The sequence below is a fragment of the Peromyscus leucopus genome, chromosome 1 (genome assembly GCF_004664715.2).
Source record: "Peromyscus leucopus breed LL Stock chromosome 1, UCI_PerLeu_2.1, whole genome shotgun sequence".
In the NCBI taxonomy this organism is placed as follows: domain Eukaryota; kingdom Metazoa; phylum Chordata; class Mammalia; order Rodentia; family Cricetidae; genus Peromyscus; species Peromyscus leucopus.
The window spans coordinates 15540920-15564879 of NC_051063.1; the positions used below are offsets into that span (position 1 = coordinate 15540920).

Here is a 23960-nt window from a genome sequence, read left to right on the forward strand (position 1 = left end):
TCACAGAGAAAGAGAGCAAAGATATGGACAGAGAGCATGAGACTATAAGTGACTTCCATGTGGGAAATGTATCCAGCCTCATTACTCAAGAGCTATATCTCAAGATCATGGTATCAGTTATTCCTATTGAAATATAGCAATATGCTGTATACTTACTAACACATGTCTGTGTGTCTGGTGAAGGGACAGGAACATAGGATTTTCTTTTAATGTCCTTGGTAAAATACATTGGTATGACCTCTATGAGGGACTGTGTGATAATGACCTTTTTAAAAATTACAGGAAACTGCTTTGTTTAGGTCAGAGTTTCTTAACATAATAGGTATTAGTGAGAGCTTGGGCGAGTCTTTGCCTCAGTCTGTAGATTGGGGGATATTTAGGATCTTGCCTGGCCTATACCCACTAAATGCCAGTAGCACTTTACCCCCAAACCTTTGAGTGCAAAAATCAAAACTGCTTCCAGATGTTGCCAGATACCTTCTGGGAGATGAAATCACCTCTATTTGAGATGTATTGATTGATTTGGGAATGGAGCTTCATAAATGTAATCTCAACATGTGGGAGGCTGAGGCGGGATGATGGAGAGTTTGAGATCAGCCTAGGCTACAGAGTAAGACCGATTCTAAAGAGAAAGGAAATGAACACTATGGTTCGGTTTGTCATTTGTTTTCTTGGATTCAGCTGCAGTGTTCCTGTGTGGTTACTTTAACAGCTGAATTTATTCAATAGGGCAGGCAGGACTAGGCTCAGCTGGAATATTGGGATGGCCAGATCTTCTCTCTCTGATATCTGTGGTCCTCTTTCCCCACATGTGGCTTCTCAGTCTAGTGGCTGAGTGGGGATGCTGTGGTCTATTCCCTGCTCTCTCTAGCAGAATGTGTTCACATAGTAGCTACATGCTGCCAGTAACACAGAATCCTACCTGGCATGCATGCAGCTATTGCTAATTCTCAGCTAAGCAGTATTTCCACATATTTACTCAGAGTGAAACACTGTCCATAAAAATAACTGTGCATTTATGACTTCCTTTGATATACTGTGGTATCTGGGTAGAAAGCGGCTCAAACAGAAGTTAGGCAGAAGAGTTTGTAGCTGGTCTTTCCCAGGTGCACAGTGTTTCAAGCTTGCCTTCCCAGACTCTCAGACCTCAGTCGATCATTTTTCACCAACATAGCTTATCTTGCTTGTCAGGATTCTCTTCTGCGGGGTAGTTAACTTCCTTTAGATCTCAGCTTAACTATGACATGTTGGGAGAAGCATCCCCTGTCCATGTTATCACACCTTCTCCTTCCCTCACCAAGTCCCATCTCTCCGTGCAAATGCTCTCCTTATAGAATGTGTGTGACAGAGAAAGATACATGTCCAGTCTAGAGTCCATGGGAAAGAGAACTCACAAAAATGTAAATGCCAGAAGCCAATATCTGGAAAATGTAAATAAAATGCATTGCCTTTCTTATATAAGGGTTAAAGAAGACAAAACTCCATAAAAAGGAAAAAAAAAAACTGTGAAGAAGTTACTTGGCAGAAATTCAAATTCCTCCAAGGTCTGCATTTCTTGAAATCAAAGTATATGCTCGAGTTTCATTTCTCCCTAGAAACTGTGCTGCTCTGTATTAGCCAATAGTGAGAGAATGTGAGGCTAAGCTCTGACCACTCAGGGTGAGGCACAGCACCCCATGGGTTAGGAATAAAAACCTATTGGGACCCCCAGGTGGGTGGGATTGCTTCTTAGATTTAGCACAGCTATGCACCCTTCTGCAGAAGCCAAACTTTTTGCCTTGCTGGAAAACTAGGGTTTGCCTGGTCATTTTCTCGAGACCCTGGATCATTTCTTACAAACATAACTCCCACGTCACTCCCACGTCACTCAATACTCACAACTCGTGTTTACTTTGGAGAGTTTGTCACAGTCTGTGCCATTGTGGTCATCCCCCCTAGTCTCAGATATTTGAACACTTGGTCCCAAGTTGGTGGCACTCTTTGTGGATGTTTAGGTGGCCCAGGCTTGCTGGAGGAAGTGTGACACTGGGGATGGGCTTTGAGATGAAACACCTTGTGGCACTAACGGTGCACTGATTCATGATTGTGGGAAAGGATGTAGGCCTTCAACTTCCTGCTCTGGTGGACACACTGCCTGCCTGCTGGCATTTCCATGGCCATTATGGATGCCTACCCTCTGGAACAGTAAGCCCAAACGAACTCTCCTTTCTAGATATTTTCTTGGTTATGGAGTTTTATCACAGCAACAGAAACATAACTTATAGCCTCTCCCCAAGAGTGCTAGGGATTGAATCCAGGCCTTGTGCATACTCAACAAGAGCTTTCCCGTTGAGCTGTGAACTCAGCCCAGTTTCTTCATCAGGAGGAGGGACCTGGCCGTACTTTGCTTCTCTGGTGCTGTGATGAAACACCAACCAGAAGCAAGATGGGGGGAGAATTATGTCTTACAGGCTATCGGGAAGTCAGGGCAGGAGCTCAAGGCAGGAATCTGGAAGCAGGAACTGAAGCAGAGACCATGGAGGAGCTCTGCTTACTGGCTTGTTCTCCTGGGTTTGCTCAGCTTGATCTCCTGTGTACCTCATGAGCACCCGACCAGGCTTGGGCTGGGCTCTCCTAAGTCAATCAGTAATCACGAAAACGCCCTAGAGACAGGTCAATAGACTAATCTAGCAGAGGCAAGGTTCCCTCTTCCCAGGTAACTTTGGTTTGTGTCAAGGAGACAAAAGCTAACTATGAGAAACCGCGCCCCCAAATGTGGGGGCTTTGTGGTTCCATTTACCTTCTGGAATCTGTCAGTGTTTAGCCCAGGGGGAAACAGCAAATAATTGTGGAATGACTGACTGAGCTCTCTCTGGGTGTTCTGAGCAGAAAGTAGCTCATCTATAAAAGATGTGGTAGCAATGCAACACTACAAGGTTTAGAAGATTTTCCTCACTTTTAAAACTTACTTTTTTTAAACAGTGCTTAAACTCTTACCCATCTTAACAGTGGCTTTCTGACAGTGCCTTAGATTGAGTATACAGCTTTTGTTTTTTTTCAAGACAGGGTCTCTCTCTAACCCTGGTTGTCCTGGAACTCGCTCTGTAGACTCAGCTGACTTTGAACTCAGAGGTCTTCCTGTCTCTGCCCCCCTGAGTGCTGGGATTAAAGGCATGTGCCACCACACCGGGCTGTGGAGGCAAATTTTTATATCCAAATGGAACATAAAATCAGGTTTTCCATTTTTATTACGAATGGCATTTTTCTATTTCTTTCTTCCCCCCCCTTTCTTTCTCCTTCCCCCCTTTTTTTAGAAATAGGGAACATTTGACATTTTGTTAGTTCATTAATATTAAGTAATTTGTATCTAGATTTATTGAGGCATAATAGTATGTATTGGCTGGGCAGTGGTGGTGCATGCCTTTAATCCCAGCGCTCAGCAAGCAGAGACAGGCAGATCTCTGTGAGTTTGAGGCCAGCCTGGTCTACAGAGTGAGTTCCAGGACAGGCACCAAAACTACACAGAGAAACCCTGTCTCGAAAAACCAAAAAAAAAAAAAAAAAAAAAAAAAGAGAAGAAAAAAAGAAAAAGAAAGAAAGAAAGAAAGAAAGAACGAAAAAAGAAAGAAAAGAAAAGAAAAAAGTGTATTTTGAAAGCATACACGTGATAGTTTGAGACACGTGGACCTTGGGTGAGGGCTCACCACACATGGTAGGCCAATGATCTTGACTGTCTTTCAAAGTAGTTTCATGCTCATTTTTTTTCAGAGTGAAATGTAGAAAAGTAATTTAAAACTTGTGAAATTTAACTGGAATGGTAACTAAAAACTTGTTAACTAGAATTTCCCAAGTCAAGGTCAGCTTACAATTCCTGGAGAACACTCTTCCCACCCAAAGGGTCTGGAAATGCTGAGAGAACCTATTGTGACTTTTGCATTTAAATTGGTTTTCAGTAATAACTTTGGGAAACATGGAGAGTTTTTGTATAACACACTTTGGGGTAATTTTAATAGTGACACGTTACTGGAAATCACACATTTCCCTTCTAGTTCCCCTGTTTGAAGAGAACACAGGATTCCTAACCTTTCGAGGAAAAGTGTATCTATACCTCGCTGGGTGCCTGGAAGGAAGGAATAGAGATCCCGCGATAACACGAGATTCAGGATATTGGTATTATTCCAAGGTGAAGTCTGTGTGCTGGGTCACTCCATTTTTGGTTGCTATGACAAAACAGCTGGGCACTGGTAAAGAAGGGAGGTCACAGTTGTGGAAGCTGATGACGGGCTTGGGGGAGGAGGCATCCCAGAGGCAGGGGCTCTTGCTGGAGACCACATGGCAAGTCAGGAGGCTCCAGACTCAGAGGCCTAGTCTCACTTTCTAAAATTTATAATGACCCACTCCCTTGAGGAGCTAACTTCAGAGTCTGGATAGGAGAGAACTACATAAATTCCCCAACCTATTCTAGATCCTCTACTCAGCTTCTGCTCTTAGAAGGTCCATCACTTTTCCAATCACCACCTTGGGCACCTAGAACATGAGCCTTTGAGGCCCACACTTGTACCACATATTTATGCGTGTGTGTGTGTGTGTGTGTGTGTGTGCATAAAACAAGTTCTCTCTATTCTTACACAAATTCATTATTAGAAATCTCCTGGTATACTGTATATATGAGCATATTGAAGAGATGCCATGGCTCTTAAGTCTTTGTTCTCTTTACAGATGTCACGAAATACAATGCAGGGATAGTGAGGCTGCATGTATCTTAGGCATATATGCTAGAAAATCTTAATCCAAATTAAGCTACAGAAGCAACTTCATTCAGGTTCAGAGACCTGAAACAACTCATAACTACTTTCAAGGGCAGTCCTCAACCGTGAAATGAGAATCAGCAAGAGATGCCCTTCTCAAATTCTTTGGTCTGGGTGTCGGCGGCAAAGAATACCACATATGTAAAAGTGGCTGTGTAAGTCGTGAAAGAGAAATGCTATAAAAAGGAAAAGAAATTAGGAAAATACAACACTGAAAAGGGGTTGGGGAGACGATTCATTGTATGATAAAGTGCTTGCTGCCCTGCATAGGGACCTGACTTCAGAGCCCAAGCACTCATGTAAATGGCCAGGTGTAGTTGTGTAGGAGGCAGAGACATGAGGATCTGGGGGGGCAGGGGGGAGTGTTGCTAGGCAGCTAGTCTAGCCAATCAGTGAGCTCTAAGTTCAGTAAAAGATCCAGTGATTAAAAAAAAAAAAAGTGAAGAGAGATAGAGAAAGGCACTCAGTATCCACTTCTGGACTCCACACGTGCATGTGTGCACACACCCAGATACCTTTGATATAGCATTCACATACACACACTACCATCACCACAACAAAATAGTTTGTATGTTTTTTTTTAAGATGTTATATGAGGCTACCTTTTCCTCAGAGCAGAGGTTTTTTTTTTTTTTTGAATGATAAGAGATTTAATTCTTGCAGCCAGCGCCGAGCAATGGGCATCTCTCGAGACAACTGGCACAAGTGCCACAAGACCGGGGGTAAGAGAAAGACCGACCACAAGAAGCGGAAGTATGAGCTGGGACAGCCTGCTGCCAACACGAAGATTGGCCCTCGTCATATACACACAGTCTGAGTCCGAGGAGGCAGTAAGAAGTACCATGCCCTAAGATTGGATGTGGGGAACTTTTCCTGGGGCTCTGAGTGTTGTACTCAGAAACACAAGGATCATTGATGTTGTCTACAATGCATCCAATAACGAGCTGGTCTGCACCAAGACCCTGGTGAAGAACTGCACTTTGCTTATCGACAGTGGTATGAGAGTCTCACTAGGCGCTGCTCCTGGGCCGCAAGAAGGGGGCCAAGCTGACTCCTGAAGAGGAAGAAATATTAAACAAAAAACGATCAAAGGAAATCCAAAAGAAATATAATGAAAGGAAAAAGAACATCAAAATCAGCAGTCTTCTGGAGGGGCAGTTCCAGCAGGGCAAGCTTCTTGCCTGTATTGCCTCAAGACCAGGCCAGAGTGGCAGAGCAGATGGCTATGTACTAGAAGGCAAGGAGCTGGAGCTCTATCTGAGGAAGATCAAAGCCCGGAAAGGCAAATAAAGCATCATTCATAGCTCATGTAATAAAGGTGTTTATTATTCTCTATAAAAAAGAGATTTAATTCTTATCAATCAAATAGAATTTAGAGGTTTGAAATAGAGTACATACATGTTTTTCCTTTTTGTGAAAAGACCGTGTCAGAGTTTTAATTACACCAGGGTTGCTTACATCATAAGTTAAGGCAAATGGCCAGCAAGCTCAACAGGAAGCACACACAGAGCCTTCATTAGGATCAATAAAGTGTGAGAATGTAGTTGGCTGGACACAGGGAAATAAATAAAGAAAAGAAGGTCTGTAGACACACAGTTGTGCCATGGTGGAGAAAGGTCACACTAACATTCTGTAATGTTATTGCACCCAGTGGGTGGGGGCGGGCTGCTTCTAGAACGTAATGAAGGTGTGGATGGGAAATGGCCTATCAACACCTTTCTCATGAATCATTTCCACACCCATGCACTCACTGGGGCTAACAGGAACAAGTATGACCAGGTCTATACAACTCTGAAACGATCACTCTGACCTTCACAGGGTGAAAGACTGAAGGAACTGAGTTCTAACAGACTGGAGGAGAGCTGCTGAGGGAGGAGGGGATGAAAGTCAAGGGATGAACTGTCATGAAAAGGTTTAAAGCTAGAAACTGCAAAACAAGAGATGGCGACGGACTGCTGGACACAGAGGTGTAGCTGGAGGGCTTCTCTCCAGGTTCCCCAAGCCCCGCAGTCCCACAATCCACTTATAAAATAATCACTCAGACACTTATATCACTTATAAACTGTATGGCCGTGGCAGGCTTCCTGCTAACTGTTCTTTTATCTTAAATTAACCCATTTTTATAAATCTATACCTTGCCACATGGCTGGTGGCTTACCGGCGTCTTTACAGGTTGCCTCTCCTCGCGGTGGCTGCAGTGTCTCTCCTCCTTTTTCCTGTTTCCCCAATTCTCTTCTCTCTTTGTCCCGCCTATACTTCCTGCCTGGTCACTGGCCATCAGTGTTTTATTTATATAGAGTGATATCCACAGCACTTCCCCTTTCTTCTTTTTTTAAAAAGGAAGGTTTTAACTTTAACATGGTAAAATTACATATAACAAAACAATTACCGAGCAAGAATTATAGTTACAATATTAAAGAAGATGTCCTATCTATCTTATATTTGTGAGTTTAAGGTTTTATAGCTAACTTATCTTTTATCATAACTGAGGAAATTACGACTATCTAGTGGCCCTAATTTGCTCCCTATCTCAGCATGAGGGTCCTCCCCTTTCCCTCCCAAAGCACTTCCATTTTCATCCACCTGGTCAGCAGCAGTGGGTAGGGGTTTTTATTTATCTGTGACCTTCAGGTATGGCCTGGATTCCAAGAGCCACCAGTTTCCTGTGCCTCCCTAAAAAAAAAAAAAAAAAAAAAAAAAAAAATCACTGGGTAGCACAAATGGATGGAAACTTGTGAGCTGCCCAGCTAAGTCGCTTACAGCATTTCTGTATTTAATTCTCACAATGGCTCTGTCAGTTAGTTACCATTATTACTATTCCTCTTTTAAAATGCAAATATGCAACCCAGAGAGGTTGGGCATCTTGTCCAGAGTTATAGTAGTGAGCTGTGGACCTGGGTTCTAACCCAGGCAATCTGACTAAAGGATCTTAACTCTCAAACAATGAGTTATCCTGCTTGAAGACGGTAAAGACATAGGCATGACCAGAGGGGGTGGGGGACATGCTCTGAGCACCCCCTGCCCCTTGATGCTTTTGAACATAGTGGTGAGGACAACAAATACCATGTAAGTGGGTGATATTCCCAGGATGGGCCATGTCCAATGGCTGCTTCAAAAGAGTATCCAAACACCTCACCATCTAGATGCAGTCATTCTGCTGAACCATGCTAGCCCAAAGCTTCCAGTGGGGTTGGTGGTGGGCATTGAGAATACACTGCCACAGAGCTTCTCCTCTCTCGCCCGCTTTTGGGCCCTTCCACTTCCAGGTGCCACCTGGTGGACAGGCCTAAAGAACATCCTGACACTGCCTCAGAACCTGGTTCCCTGGTACTCCTGATGAGGAGTCTATGTGCTCTCAGTCCGTCCCTTTGTTTCCCCTTTCTTAGCAGTTTTTGATTTTTCATGTTCCAGATGAACATCTAAAACAAAGTTTATAAAATTCTCAAAAGTAGTCTATGAAAAAAAAATATCCAACCACTCCCTTAACAGACTTCAGTTTCACAAGAAAACTGAGCAGAAGACACAGGATTCCTCTGCCTCCTTAGTCTCTCTGACTCTCATGTTCCTTGGTTTGGCAGTGAATACAGGTAATGGAAGAGCTCTTTACAATCAAAACCTCTAGTAAAATGGTTTATATGAATTTGCAATGACTATTTTTAGCTACAGAGTAATTGGCCAACTTAATTCTAATACACTCTTGCACAAGCTATTCAAACATTCCAGGTTCAGTGTTACATCTCCAAAATTGGCTTCATAACTTTTGGGAGGATTTATATAACATATCTGAACTCCGAGCAAAGTGCCTGATGCTTAATAAAGATTCAGAAGAAAGGCATTTTGACAAATGTGGCACAAGTCAGGATGCAGGGTACCTCAGGACCACATGACCGCAAATCGATAGATCAAAACAATAAATTGATTCCTGCATTTCTAGAGGTCTGGCATTTCACTAGTATAGTCAGCTTCTAGGGAGAATTCTTCCTGGACCCTTCCAGCTTCTGGTGGCTGCTTTCCTCCCTGACTCCTGGGCTGTGTCACCCCATCATTGCCTCCCTGTTTACACACCTTCCACACCATTGTGGTTTAAATTTCTCTCTGCCTTCCTCTTGTAAGTGTGGTTGCAGTTAGGGCTTGCCTTGGTGACTCAGAAAATCTCTCAGTCAAGACTCTTAACTTATTCACATCTGCAAAGATGCCATTTCCACATCCAGCAGGTAACAGGAGTAGAATCTTGATCTATAAGGGTGTGTGTGTGTGTGTGTGTGTGTGTGTGTGTGTGTGTGTGTGTGTGAGAGAGAGAGAGAGAGAGAGAGAGAGAGAGAGAGAGAGAGAGGCTGCCTCTCTTCTTTTTTAAGAATAATTTTTATTTTATGTGTATTTTGCCTGTATGTGTGTCATGTATGTCTATGTACCTACCACTGAGGTCAGAAGAGGGCATTGGATTCCCTGGAGTTAGAGACAGCTGTGAGCTGGCATGTAGTCCCCGGAATAGAACCTGGGTCCTCTGGAAGAGAAGCAAGTGCTCTTAACCACCAAGTCATATCTCAGCCACCTCCACCACCCAGGGGGCTCTCAAGTTCTAAACATCTCACTTTGAGGCCACTGAAAGTAACCTTCTTCCTTTACAGTTTATTGTAGAAAACCATCTGTGCTATTATTTTTAAGTCGTCCTTTTTCTCTCCCCAAAGGGACTGGAGCTGGAGCTGGCAGATGGTTGAGGAGTCTGTGACATCTCAGAAGTAGGTGGAGCTGCTCCTCTGGTGCATCTTTCCAAGGTTTTATGTTAATTGTGGATACGTTCTAGAAGCGGTTCCAAAATTTGCGTTTTGCAGACTCCTCTGACTCAATCCATAGTGCTTTGCTGGGGGAATCCAAGTTTTTCAGGATCTCAGGAGATTCTTATCTGCCCCAGTCTGGAAACACTGATTCAGTTCTACAAAGTCCTGAACCAAACCTTGGAAATAGGGTTTTCCCCTTCCTTCCTGCTGGTGTGTCATGGTTACATGAGGGAATTTTTACTGGAAGGATGGAGAAAGCAAACGAACAAACAAAAAAAGCAAGCCTGAAAAATGAACAATCCTGTCTGTACAGTATTCACTGAAACAGTTCCCCAGGGGGACACGTCCAACTCTGAGTTAAATAGAGGATGATGACTGTCTGGATTTAGCAATCTTGCAGCTGTCATTAGCTCCGGACCTCGTGGGTCTAACGGATCAAGTCAGGTCGCGCCCTTAGCTGCAGGCAAGGCTTTTCCGCTGCAAGAGCAACTTCCGCGCGGGGACCAGTTGGTGGCAGGGCTACTTAAGCCACCCCGCCAGTGTATTTTGGTGTAGTGTGGGCTGAGGAGTGGCTTTCAGTGTTTCAACCCCGCCCCCTGCAAGCTTCAGCCACTGTAGAATAGCGTGGGTAGAAGGCGTGGCCCGGACCTAGGTGTATTTATTCTGGCCCCTAGGCGAGATGCTGGGGCTGCTCCAATCTCCCAACGGAACAATCTGAAGTCAAGAGCACGCTGCCTCAGCGGAGGGGGTTACGAACCCAGATCCCTTGCTGGCCAGGTGGGGGCAATCGAGGCGCCGTGACCTGAGGCACAGAAAGTTTGGGGTGTGGGAGGGCTTGCGAGATATTATTGGGGGATAATGCGGTGTCAGCTTCATTCGGGAGCGATCAAAGATCATGTCTAACTCAGCTATTGGGGGATGAGGGAAGAGAATAGAGATCAACCCTGGGAAATGGGGGGTGGGTGGTGGTGGTAATGTGGGTTCGGCAGCGTGGCCAGACCGGAGAAAATGCAGGCTCAGTTTCGAGTGATGGGGACTGTAGGCTCACATTGGCCTTGTCAAGAGGTGACAGGGAAGCAGTATTAGACTCAGCTAGGGGTGATGAGGGCAGAGGATCCGGCTTAATCCTGGAGGTGATGGATGCCCAGTAACGTGGTCAGATTTCTGCAGGTGATGGGGCTGCAGGCTCAGGTCACTAGGAGACGGCGGGAAACCGATTCAGGCTCAGTTAAGGTTACTGAGGAGCGCAGACTCAGTTTCAGCTCAGCCGGTTCCCGCGAACGCCCAGGTAGTCATCTGCAGCCAAACCCAGGGCGCCGCCTTGGAGTCCTGGCCGCCGGCACTGCCAGGGTGAGCTCTTCCCCGCTGGAGGCTACGGGAGGCGCTGAGCCTTCGGCTGCTGCTTGAGGTGGGAGGGGCCTCCGCAGGCCTCGTCCCTCCGACAACAAGCCCCGCCCACCAGCCGTAGGCCCCGCCTCTGCGCCCGCCTCCCTAGCTCCCCGCCTTCTGCCCAATCCGCAGCACTCTCGGCCCAGCGGAGCCGGCGCTTGTGTGGCCGGTGGCGCCCGAGGGGGACCCTAGCGAGCCGCGGCGCCCGCCGACCGGCGACCTGCGCGGCTCGGGAACGCGCCCTGTCGCTATTGTCTCCGGGCCGCACGGGCTCGCGCCGCCTGGACGGCGATTCCCCTCCTCTTCCTCCGGGAGGGAAGGATCCAAGAGCGCCAAGCCGGGCTGGCTGGAGGAGGTGGCCGCGGAGGCGGAGGGAGGAGCGTTACTCCCCGGTCGCGACTGCTTCTCCTCCGGCGGAGGCTGCGGCTGCGGCTGCCGCTGCCTTCAAAGAGGCGGCGGGTCCCGGGTTCCTGGCCATGGAGAGGAGATCCGCACGCGGGGACTCCAGGAGCTCCTCTGCCGCTCCTCGGGCCACCGCGTAGACACCTGAGTAGACCGACGCCAGGAGGGGGAGGGGAAGGTAAGGCTCCGCTGGTCCCGGGTCCCCAGCCCCGCCTCCTTGGCGGTCCCCGGGGCCCGGAGGGCGCGGACCCGGCTCGCGCACCTTGGCGTCCCGGAGGCCTGGCTGTCCGTCCCCGCGCTGGCGTTTTTGCGGAGAAGCCCCCCGTCTCGTGGGTTCCAGCGTCCGCCTTCGCCTGCGCCTCCCCGCCAGGGCTCTCCATACGCGCCCCCAGACTCAATGTTCTTCCAGGAAAAGGGGCTCCTTGGGAATCGGGGCTTGATCCCCTTTTCGACCACTTTGTGTTTCTGGAGAGGGTAACAATGGACCTTTTAAAGTCAGTGTGAACAGCCCTAAACTTTCTGGAAAGGCTGCGTGGAGGATGCGGACTGCAGTGAAAGATTGGTGGAATGTGTATTGTGGAGCCTTGGCGTCCGCAAGCGCGCGCTTGTGTAAAGTTTGTGGGGGGAATCTTTGTCTCCTATTCCCCTGAGTTAGTGTGACCCTGCTTCTTGTAGTAAGGCGAGGCTTCAGGATCTGGGCATCGTTAAAATTGGGGACCAGTTTTAGCACAGGACTCCACTCCCAACATTTCCCCGCAGGTCCTGGCAAAGAATGGGGTTCTCGCTGTGAGTGCCCTGAGGTGCTGCACTTAATACTACTTACTACTCTCCAGTAATAAAACCAAGGTCCTGCCTTGCCTGCATACCCTCTGCTGGGGGTTGATGCTTGTCACCGGATCTCTCTCTGGAGCGGAAACATCTCACTTAAACCCTCCACTTAAAGTTAGGAAAACAGGCTTTGATATATGTCTCCTTTCATCAGCAGTTGGGGTTAAAGATAGAGTGCCTAGTATTTTAGGAACTATTCGGCTCCAATCACGGTCTTGGACGCCCTTGTGCCAATGATGAAGTGTGATGCTGCACAGTCGCACATGTTGAAGGTGTGCGTATGTCTTGAGAGCTCTTTCCAGTGGAAAGAGAATTTAGAAGGAGACAAGGCTGGAAAAAAGTTCCATCCGAGCTGAGGGAGGCCTGAATTCCCACTGCAACCAGGCATATCTGTTGGAAATGGTTGCAAAACCCAAATATTATATATATATATATATATATATATATATATATATATATATCCCTAGAGATTAAGGAAGCTTGAACCTTCAGCACTGGTCTAGGTGTCCTACTCTGGTGTGTTGCTCATTATCTATCGAAGAGTTCTTTTGAGTTTGCATTTCTGGGGGAAGCAGAATGTGCACCCAGCATGCTGTTCATTTAGTAAATAGAGGACCGTTTGCAGCTTGCAATGGTAGTTTCTCCTGTCTTTGAAATGACTCGCCTTAGTTATGTGTATGTGCTCTAGAATCAAAGGAGGTTGTGCATTGGAGCTGGAAATTTGTCTTCTGACTTAACTGATTTTTGTCCTTACAGGACAGAAAATTAAGGTTAGAAGTGAATTCTGATCCATCACCTGTCTCTCTCTGCCTGTGGATGAGAGTAAGCTGAGAAGTGTGGTGAGTGTATCTCTCTCTCTCTCTCTCTCTCTCTCTCTCTCTCTCTCTCTCTGTGTGTGTGTGTGTGTGTGTGTTTGTACAAGACATTAGGATATCCATTCTTCCTTGGGCTCCTGTGAAGTTCTGTGCAATAGCCACTCCATGGCTAATTGTCTGAGGAAGGTCTGCTTTCTCCATCTAGCCTACAACTAGTGGAGTTCCTGAAGCGTTAGAATCACATGAAAGCTGAATGTGGCAACCCCCCAGTTATGCCCTAACACCCCAAGCCTGTCCTCACAGCTACCAAGAAAATGGGCAAAGAGAAGTGGGCGTCTGGGCCATTATGACATTGAAAGGATACCACTTACTAGCTGTGTGCCTCTGAGCAAGCTTCTGAAGCTGAGAGAGATGAGCCACATTTCAGAAAGAGAAAACCAAAATCACTATTGGATTTATAGTTTGAGACCCACATTTATAAATGTCTATACATTATAAAGTGCGCTGAAATACTTATTAGTAATGCACCCATCTGTCCATCTGCCACGGATCCATTAACTGAGTACTTATAAATCACTCATCATGTGCCAGACGTTCTGGAGGACTCTCAGCATGCTCTGTGGCACTTTCTGTTAGTGGGAGAGGGAAGTGAAGGAGTGGCTGCAGATGGGGAGGCCAGAGGGCAGGAGATCCCTGTATGTTTTCCATGGACAGAGATGAGTAAGACTGCAGCTGGGGACCCAAGCAAAACGCTAAGATCTTATCAGCGTGTGAATGGAGACTCACTGTGCCTGTGCTTTAGGAGGAAGTGCTTACTGGACATTGGGCAGTAGAACAGTTTCTGAAACTATTTGTTAAATCAGATAAAATAGTAGAGACTGAAAATTGGCATAGGAAGGGCCACTTTTTTTCTTCTTTAGTTTTTTGAGACAGGGTCTCACTGTGTAGCCTAGGCTGGCTCTTTTCAGAATGGAAGCAGGTGTCTGGGACTGCCGCCTGGCTGCTATTCTGTGAGGTACCTCCCTTGTCAAAGTATCTGCCCTTCCCATTCACAGGAAATCTTTTTGCTGGCTTTGGCTTGTGAGCATGGATCAGAGGGATGGGCTGTCCAGTTGGGGCATCACTCAAGAGGGCCTTGTCTGAGTTTGTATCCCAAGCTTGCTCCCTTCTACTTCACTGTCCCAACAAGGTCAACATAGGCATCGGGTTGGGGAGGGCAGCTGCCTCTCTGAGACTGTGAACATCACTTTTATTTTCTCCATTTGTAAAGAGGTATAATTTCCGTCGAGACTGTTAAATGCTCTCCTAACAGCAGCTGTTGTCGGGGGAAACGTGAAACTGTAAGCAGTACTTGCTTACGCTCTCCACTGGAAATGGACACGAGGCCAGCTGACGTTTTGTAAATTGCTTTTGATGGAAATCCAGACTCAGATAGTTAAAGCTCTAAAGTTAAATGTGGCTTTTTTTGGGTGATGTGAATGTGATTCAGGGTGTTGGATACTGCTGTCCATGCTGAATCCTGGCCTGTGGTTCCAGGGGAGCCTAAAAATAATGGTAAAGCTAGGAAGTGGGGACCCGAGAGGCTCACTAATTAGGTAAGGTCATGTAGTGAAGTGATGGCTGAGCAGGAACAAGAACCCCTTTGTTCTTCTTTCCAGACAGTAATTTCCCCACCTTCCCTATTTATTCTTCTTTTCCATTTTGCTTTTGTTGGCAGTTATTTAAGTGTTTAAATAGTTTCACTTGGGCTTAGAAACTCATTGTACCTGTTTAAAAGGTAGACCCATGTCTTTTCATCTCCCATGTTTATTTATCCATAATATGGTGCATGTAGTAGGTGATGTTTGTGATACATTTCTGTCAAATAAGGAACTTCATGTAACAACGTTAGCTTTACTTGCAGTTTCTCTAAACAGGATGCAAATTTGCAATATTGAAGAAGTACGCTTTTTTGTAAGAAGCAAGTTCCTGGAAACAGACATTTTTGTGAATCACAGAATAGAAGCATGCTAGGGATAGTATGGGTGTTCTTTTTTTTTCCTCTTTGCTCATTTTGAGAAACTTTTAATGCTGGTTTTCAAGAGCTATGTTCAGCAAATATTTTATTGCAGTTTTAGACTAGGCAAGGCACATGGCATCATATAGATAAGGGAGGCATAGGCTCTCAAGTAAAACGTCTCTTTACAAAGAGAAACAGACCCGGAAACTGTAATTGCTGTCTCCTTACAAATTAGTCCTTTGATCTCTGAGACAAATCAGTTTTGAAATCCCCTCTGTAAACAGATTTGTAACAAGACATTGTCTTTACGAGGTGGAAACTGGTGACCTTTTTACATGCCAAGACTGCTTCTTAGTTTGGACAGTAGGTAGAAGTAAAGTAAATTTAACAAGAGCTTTTGTTGTTGTTTGCTTGTTTGAGGTAGTGTCTCAAGTAGCTCAGGCTGGCCTTGAACTTGTATACAGCAAAGGATGATCTTGAACTCCATGTCTGCCTCCTTCTACCTGTCACGTGGATGAGAATTTTATGCTACACAGGTTGCTGAGGAGTGATTATGGTCTTAGCTTTAGTGTGCCAAAATTGTTTTTGCACTGTGTTAATGCTGTTGGGGGGTGGTTGCTGGAAAGAATTGCAATTTAAGACAATTCATATTGAGCCGCTGAGAAAGGAATTGCCCTTATTGACTCTGAGTTTGATGAAATATCTGTTTTTAAAATGTGATTGGTGTTTTGCCATGGGTATTGAGTCCCCTGAAACTGGAGTTACAGACAGGTGTGAGCTGCCATGTAGGTGCTGGGAATTGAACCCTGGTCCTCTGGAAGAGCAGGCAGTGCTCTTAACCGCTGAGCCATCTCTCCAGCCCCTTGATGAAATATCTTAAAACACACAACCTACTACACCACAAACTAGGTGTCTTCTTGGTCAGATCTGGATACTGAGTCTCTTGAGTGAACCAGTTATTGATTTGGAAGCTTTTACTTAGCTATTGGCTTTCATTTTGGAGACTGGGTGCCTTCGGCATTATATTGGTTTTGGCTGTTTGTTCCAATACTCTTTGCCAAAGAATGAATATTTGGCAAGTTTGAATTATTAGCAGAAAAAAAAATGCCTCCCATCCCATTTCAGAAGAAATGAGAAAAATTCATCGTGGGTGTCTTTTCTTTGGAAATGCCACTGCTGTAAAGCCGACTTTGTTGACTGACTGTGAAGTCCTATATGAAGCTTAAAAGACTGTACTCAAGAAGTTAAAGATGTGGCTTTAATTGCTCAATGGGAATGCATTGATAACCACTCCCCGGCCACCGTATGGCATAATCAAATATAAATAAAGGCTGTTCGTGGTGAGGAGCTAGCACTGTGAGCTGTGAAAGGAAATGGGATGGATTTGAAGGTCTGTCTCACAAGGCCAAATGTCGGCATGGCCTGACCTACAGCCATTTCACCAGGGTCAGCCAGTAGCTAACTTTTCCTAGCTGCCCAGTTACCATGCTGTCTTACCTTGACCTGGAACCTTCTAGTCGTTTTTGTTTTTGTTGCTGTTGTTACTGAGTCTGGGACACCTGGGCTGATCATGCTTCTCAGGTTTTCAGCCCTCCCTTGTTTAGCTGTTGGAAGTTCAGCCACCATCTTGTTCTTGGGAGGAGCAACTCCAGGGTACCAGGCATGCAGTCCTGGTGACCATCAGGGCAATTGCTGACAAGGTGTAGCATTGCCGCTTTGCTTGGCTAAGGTTTCACATGGTCTGGGAGAAGATGGAGTATGCCTTGTAGTCTGACTTAGAACTCACCTACAGGTGACATCATGCCTTCAGGATCCAAAGACTACAAGGGACTTGTTGGGTCTGCGGTTTCCCTAACCACCTTGGTTGTTGTTGAGCTGTGCGCTGTCCTCAGTGTCAGAGCTCAGAGGTGGCTGTTAGTGCACACTCACAAGGTAAGGGAATTGGCAGGAGTGGTCTACATTTGGGTGAACCAGTTCGATGGGGCTTTTAGGAAACACAAAGTGTGTTGTATTCATGGAAACTGAATGAGATTGTATAAATTCAGATCTACCAAACTAGTTTCTTTGTCCCACCACAAACTGTCATTACATGTTGACTCACATTATCTCCCCACTACCCTTAGCTTAGTGCTAGACTTGGAGCTTCTTGATTGGATGGCCATCTATGCATATACAGGCATGTCTGCATGCTTCGCGCACGAGTGAGTGAGTGAGTGAGTGAGTGAGTGAGTGAGTGCGTGCGTGCGTGCGTGCGTGCGAAAATGTGTATGTTGTAACCACTACGTCTCTCTTGTGAGGCAGAACCCTTGTGTCAAGAGATGGTGGTGCACACCTTTAATCCCAGGCAGATGGATCTCTGAGTTTGAGGCCACCTTGTTTACATAATGAATTCCAGGACAGCCAAGCTACATAGAGAAACCATGTCTCAAAATACAAACACAAACAAAGGAATTTGTTCTTGTGTTCTCTGATTAGAAAACTTCTTTTGGGGGTGAAGGGCGGTTAGTGTACATGGGTTCCAGTCTCATGATTGAGTAGCCTGGATCATTTCAATTTGGGCATCATTGATAATCGTCCTTGATCTGAAAACCAGGCCATAGCATAGTCTTTATTCTGTGAGTCATAGCATTTCAGTGTTAGTGTGTCACTAGGTCATGACCTTTTGGTGCGTCTGTGCAAAGCACACCTCTTCTTTTAGTCTTTTCCCTACCTTTCAGCTCTACCGACATAACTTCCCGCCCCGCGCCGTCTTCTTAGACAACATTTTAAAGGGTTATCCCAGGCAGTCTGCAGAGAATGCAGCCAGCCAAGGCAGGCCGCTGGCAGCCCTGCCCTTTGCTGTATTAATTAAATTAGCCTCCTCCAGGTCAGACCCCAGCTTTGGGTTTTTCTTTGGAAGGTCAGCTGCAAGGGGATGACGTATGGGGGCCTCCATTGTGGGCCTCTGCCCAGCCATCTGTCACTGTCAGCAGGTTGGAAGCCCCTCTGTGTCTTTCTAGCCAATGGGGATCAAGGGTGAGGGGAGGGTGGGAGCTGGCCTAAGGAGCCTTGGAAGGGGGGAAGGAGCTTTTTAAGAGAATGAACGGTGTGTGTGGGGGAAACAGGGGAGGGAAGGACTCTGAAGAAGAGTAAGGGGATAAAAAGAAACAGCCAGCCGAGGGCCGAGATGCAAATGACTCTTCCCCTTTGTCTAATTCTTCAGATTGAGGAACCTTTGAGCTCTGTCAGAAGTAGGAACCACACAATATACAGTCGTGGATCTGCTTGGCTTTTATTAGGGATTTGTGAATGGGGGCAGCTCTCACTCTGCAGAACAGCGGGCCCTGTAGGATGGGAAGAAGGAAACGGAAGTCAGTCAAAGCTGACTGGCTAGCCTCTGCCTAAGGCAGGTTCTCATTTTCTGTGCACAGCCGCAGGAAGGTCCTTCTCACTGCAAGGGCTCTGGATTCAGGGGACATTTGTGTTTTGAGACCTGTTTTTTTCCTTCTTTTAATTACAGGTTGATTATGGGGCATGGAGCATGAGTGACTGAATCCAGTTTGGTTTGGTCTGGTCTCTTTGCCCTATTGCAGGAGCTTATTCTAGAAGAACATCATTCTTAATTGTCCCTCCACAGTCCACCTGGATGCCTGTGTGCTCTGCCCCTTTTGCTTTTCTTTTGCTTGGGCAAGTGGTGTTAGCTAGATGTGTTGCTCACTCTAGATAGGCAGTATTTTTCCTAACACTGGGGTGATGGTGTACCTCAGCCTTGAGCATGTTTCAGCTCTTGAGGACTTAGGGTTGGGCTGTTTAGTAGATTTATTGTTAGACAGCTTCCTCATATGGCGTGACGAACAGGGACATAAGAATTAATTAAAATGCTTAAGGGTCACTTTTATAGTATAACTTGTTAAGGACATACTCAGTGAAATTGTACCTAGGTTGCTAATTTCACTAGGAACACTTACTATTTTAAATGTAAGTACTTAGTTGTTTTGTTATTTTTTTTTAGGGCAGCCTCTTATTTCTAATTTTTGTTTTTTAAGTGCTTACTATACCCTGACTATAGCTTTCTAGGATAGTATAACTTAATTGAAAAGTGATTTTTGGAGTAGGAAAAATAATTTGAAGTAAAAATACTTATTTCAATGTAAATGATTAGTGATAGTGATTTTTTTTTCTTTCTTTTTTTTTTTAAGTGAAGTTGGTCTTTTTAGGGTTGGAAGTTTGAAAGATTCCTTACAGTTTCCCTGTAGTGTTGTTAATAACCTTAGTATCTTCTAGAGGAGTTTTTGTTTGTGAGGAAGATAATATGAATAATACTTAGTACTTAATTTTGGTGACAGGTGACATTCGTTCTATGTGTCTACATTGATCGAGTGGAGAAAGCAGATGGGAATATAAAATAATTAGTTTCCGAATCTCTGTCCTTTATTTCATGGTGGGGATTTGTAGTCAGAGCCCATCTGTTCCTCTTGCACCCGGGGACCGTGGCCTGGTACACAGTGCTTCATGACAGTGAGACAGGGTCACTCTAAGTAAACCGGTCGCAGTGAAAGTCAGCTAAGGTTTCAAAGCCAGGCAGTTGCAGGGATGGCGACATACCCTGATGTTGAGATAGGGCGGACATGGCACGGATGAGGAGGTGGCGGGGCCTGGCGTACGTAGTGTGGTCCTGTGGTAGCAGTGTATATGGCCTGGAGGGCCTGCAGTTCTCTGAGGTGTGCACATTCAAATCGGAGATCTCAGAGGAAAGTGCACATAACTCTTTCAACCTGCTGTTTTCTTCCAAGTAGCCATTGTATGTATAGACGTGGGATTCCTGTTGAATTCTTCCCTCACTTTAGAAAAACATATTTTATACTGTATGCTTTGGGAATGCAATGTATAAAATATATTTCCCTAAACTACACATCCCCCTTTCCAAACTCTCCATTCCACAGAAGTCTATATGTGTTAAAATACAAAAGATTTATGACATTGATGATATTTAAGTATATACTTGGAAGTTTGAGAAATGGAAGGGCCTAAAAAGTCCCTGGGTGCTGTTTATTTCTTTTCTCTCCTCTCCCCTCTCTCCCCTCTCTCCCCTCTCTCCCCTCTCAACCCCTCTCTTCCCCTCTCTCCCCCTCTCTCCCCCTCTCTGTCTCTGTCTCTCTCTGTCTCTGTCTCTCTCTCTTTGAGAAAGGGTTTCCCTGTGTAGCCCTGGTTGTCCTGGGACTCAGGCTGTAAGCTAGGCTGGCCTCGAACTCACAGAGCCCCACCTGCCTCTGCCTCCTAGTGCTGGGATTAGAGGTGTGCGCCACCACCGGCTCTGAGTTCATTTCTTACTGAACACTTTTGTGTGTTCAAGCCTGAGCGCATTGTTTAGCAGCAGGCACAATCTCTGTGTAAAGAAAAATTGAATGCTAAAGAAAAATTGGATGCGACACCTAACGTCATCCCTTTAAACTAAGCCAAAGTACAGACTTGATGGTCACTTGATTGTTAAGCCCTGTCGTGTCTCTTTCTGAGACAGGAAGTTGGGAATATAGAATCTTAATTGAAAATTCAAAGCAGCTGGGAGCCAACAGCTTGATTGGGTCAGAAGTTCAGATGACTATAGTAGAATGTTGTTTGCTTTTAGAATTTGTGTACACCTCTTTCCCGGAATATTTTACTTTGTGTTGTATGTTTTTACATTTTAGACATAACAGTGATTACATTGTAAAGATTTTCTAAGATCTTGATAAAAGAGATGGCCTCGCCAGATTTAATGAGTTGCACAAACATTCTTAGAAGCAAAGATTGTTGACCATTCAGTTGATTGTTTTCCAAACATTATTACCTTACTCAGGAAATCTTTGATTAGACTATGCTGATATCTTGGCTGTTTCTAGAAGCCTAAAATTTCCATTTAAAAAATAGATTCTCTCGGGGCTGGAGAAATGGCTCAGCGGTTAGGAGCACACTGGCTTCTCTTCCAGAGGTCCTGAGTTCAATTCCCAGCACCCAACATGGCAGCTGACAACTATCTACAGTGGGATCTGATGTCCTCTTCTGGCATGCATATGTGCAGACAGAGCACTCATACCAAAAAACAAACCAAAACCAAAAAAGTAGATTCTCTTTAAAATCATAGGAGGAGCCAGGCAGTGGTGGCACATGTCTTTAATCCCAGCACACACACACACACACACACACACACACACACACACACACACACACACACATACGTTATAGGAGGAACTTGAAAGAGTATAAACAAAACAAAAGGATTGCATTTTTTTTTCTCCTTGAGACAGGGTTTCTCTGTGTAGCCTCGGCTTTCCTGGATCTCACGCAGGCTTGGCTTTAGACTCACACAGATCCGCCTGCCTCTGCCCACTGAGTGCTGAGATTAAAGGTGTGCACCACCACCCCTGGCTTTTGGATTCTAATTGAGTGTTCAGTATGATTGGATGTGTACATGTCTGATGAAGGACAGTGGGAGCCTCTACAGTGGGCGGAAGGGCTGGGTGATTTCAGAGACTAATGATACAGAATGGGAGCAAAGCGTCCTCTATCACTCTGTGATAAGCACCTGCGGCGTGCGTCTGGTGTCTCCACATGGAGGGCTTTCCCTTTGATCCGCCTCATCATTTCTTCCTGTCAACAAAAAGTCGAAGGGAAGGTTTTCCATTTTTTTTTTTCTTGGTGTCTACCTTATTTCATGCTGTGTGATTGAAACCATTATGGCCCATTGTGAAAGGGTAACGTTTAGCCAACTGGTTTGTAGAGTTCCTGCTTGCAGATGTGAAGCAACCTATCAGTCAGCAAGCGTCAGGTCAGAACTGTATTTTGTAGTAGTTAAACACGAACTGACTTTTTCCCCCTTGAAATAATATTCTGAATTTCTCCCAGTTGCATTCAGTGACACAGATTAGTGAAGTTTCTCAGAGCCTCAAGAATACTGAAGTAATAGAAAATTCCTGTGGGGAGTGGGGGGTACAGGGAGAAAAGATGGGGAGAGAGAGGAGAGATGTGAAGAGAGAGAAAAATAGAGAAATCTGTAGTTGAACAGATTTTCTGGGACCAAACTTAACACAAAATCAGACAGATTTTTACCCACCCCTTTTCCTTCCAGTATGTGTGTGTGTGCATGTGTATATATACATGGAGTAAATATGTGCCCTATTATACTTGGAACACACACATACACACACCTGTACATTTTTAAAGGCTACTACGGCATAGCACAGCCCCTGAAATAAGCAAGCCATCCACAATGGGAATACCCAAGTCTTTCATGTAGAGATCAGATGTTTATTCCACAGTTTTTAAACCTTAATTTTTTGGTGTTTGATGATATTTCACAAGTCCTTGAAATAATTATCTTATGAGTATTTACTTATATGATGACTTAAAAATATTTGCTCAAAAGACTTGGTAATAAGTCAAACAAGACTGTTAATGCCAGCCCACATGGTTAAAGCAATACTTGAGGCTCCAGTGAAACCCAGACTGCGCCCGATGCTCACACTGAAGCTGGAATGCCCGAGGAAACTTCAGTGCCCTTTTGATACAGGATTTTCAGGGTTAAATAGCTATTGTTGAGGGTTTGGGAGGCTGAACACATTTTGGCAGTATTTCCTGGCTGGATTTTGCCTTATCTTCCAAGCAAGTGATTTAAAACTGAGTTTGGGAGCTAGATTCCTTGAGGATGCTGCGAAGCTTTTGTCTGATCCCCGGCGTTCCTCTGAAGACGGTGTCAGCACCGCTGCCTCCTGAATTCGTGAGACATCGTTTTCATGAATAATTTAGATCCCTAAGTGGCAATCAATATTTTTTAAAGTAATGTATTCATTGTACCATGTCTAGAGTAAATCCATCAATGTGAAATGAAACCTGAAGGAAACATGTTTGTTTTACAATTTTAATGATTTTTATGAATTGAAAATAAGATTTTTTTTTGCGTTGTTTATTCTAAAATATCATGGAAGTACTATTTCTCTTTTGAGGACAAGAATGGTAGCTCATTTTTAGTTTTCAGCCAGTGGGCTAATGGATTCAGAAGGATTCATTTATGGCAGATGCCTTCTGAGTTTTCATGTGAAGTTGCCATTTTGTGACATTGAGGACATGTTAGCTTGTTATTTCCAGTGGATTGGTGATTCCCCCGAGCCTCTCACTGCTTTTTATTTTATTTTTTATTTTTTGTGGCTACATCTGGTGTGAAACATTATCCCCCAAAAGGGCTCTTCAGCTTGACAAATAACGCCAGCCTTCTCACCCCCGAGACAATGAGGCGGAAGGATGGACGCTCCAGGGGCATCGACCCCGCCCCTTTCACAGCAGATCATCACAGTTGTGTCCCCTCCCAGTGAACCTGGCACTCAGGAACATCCTCTATCCCTTTTGTTAATGGACGGCTTTTTTTTCTCCTTGTCCCACTCTGCTTGGCTGTGTTCGTTGTTTGAGTCTGCTGCGTGGTACATCCAGCAGTTTCTTTAATAGCACCTTGGATGGCAGTGTTTTTTCTTTGTCTTAAGTGTAAGCTTCAACTAAATAATGACTTTAAGCCTCATCTAAACAATGGCTTTTATTCACACATCGAGCCCCAGAGACCGAGTCATTTTGACAGACACACTGACTCAGATAATGGTCCTTGCCTCATGTAAACTCATGACCAATTCCTGATTAGACTTCCTTTGTGTTCCCCACTCATTTCCATGTCATTTGGGTCCTGGAACTACTTACTAGTGGGCCCTTTTATGTTTAATGGGTTTGCTGATTGTTGGGAGTCATTTGGTGGCTCCCTGCACAACTAAGTTCTTCTTTATTTGGTAGTAGGCATGGGAAATTTATTGTGAGGGTATTGGATGCAGCCAGGTGACTTGGGATGCTCTGGTTGTTAAGGAAAGAATATGATGGACGAGGTTGGGTGTCATATTTCTGAAGCTGTTAAGCACATCATAGTTATCAACAGTTACCGTAGCAAGACATTATATGGTAGAGCTAGCTG

At 45.1% G+C, this 23960-nt stretch overlaps 1 protein-coding gene and 1 pseudogene across 4 annotated transcripts in view; both read left to right on the forward strand.

The window, feature by feature from the left end:
* The first annotated feature begins 5458 nt into the window (after window positions 1-5458).
* On the forward strand, window positions 5459-6119 carry LOC114710780 (annotated as a pseudogene).
* A 4133-nt stretch (window positions 6120-10252) lies between these two features.
* The window catches only part of Cemip2 (cell migration inducing hyaluronidase 2), an 83600-nt gene continuing 69892 nt past the window's right edge, over window positions 10253-23960 (forward strand). The window contains exons 1-2 of one of the 4 annotated variants that reach the window (XM_037205295.1): window positions 10263-10342; window positions 12941-13023. The gene's annotated coding sequence lies outside the window, so the exon portion shown is untranslated. Of the gene's footprint in view, window positions 10343-11091; window positions 11535-12940; window positions 13024-23960 lie in introns of those variants that run through there. The other 3 variants (XM_028893917.2, XM_028893909.2, XM_028893901.2) reach the window with 3 other exon arrangements.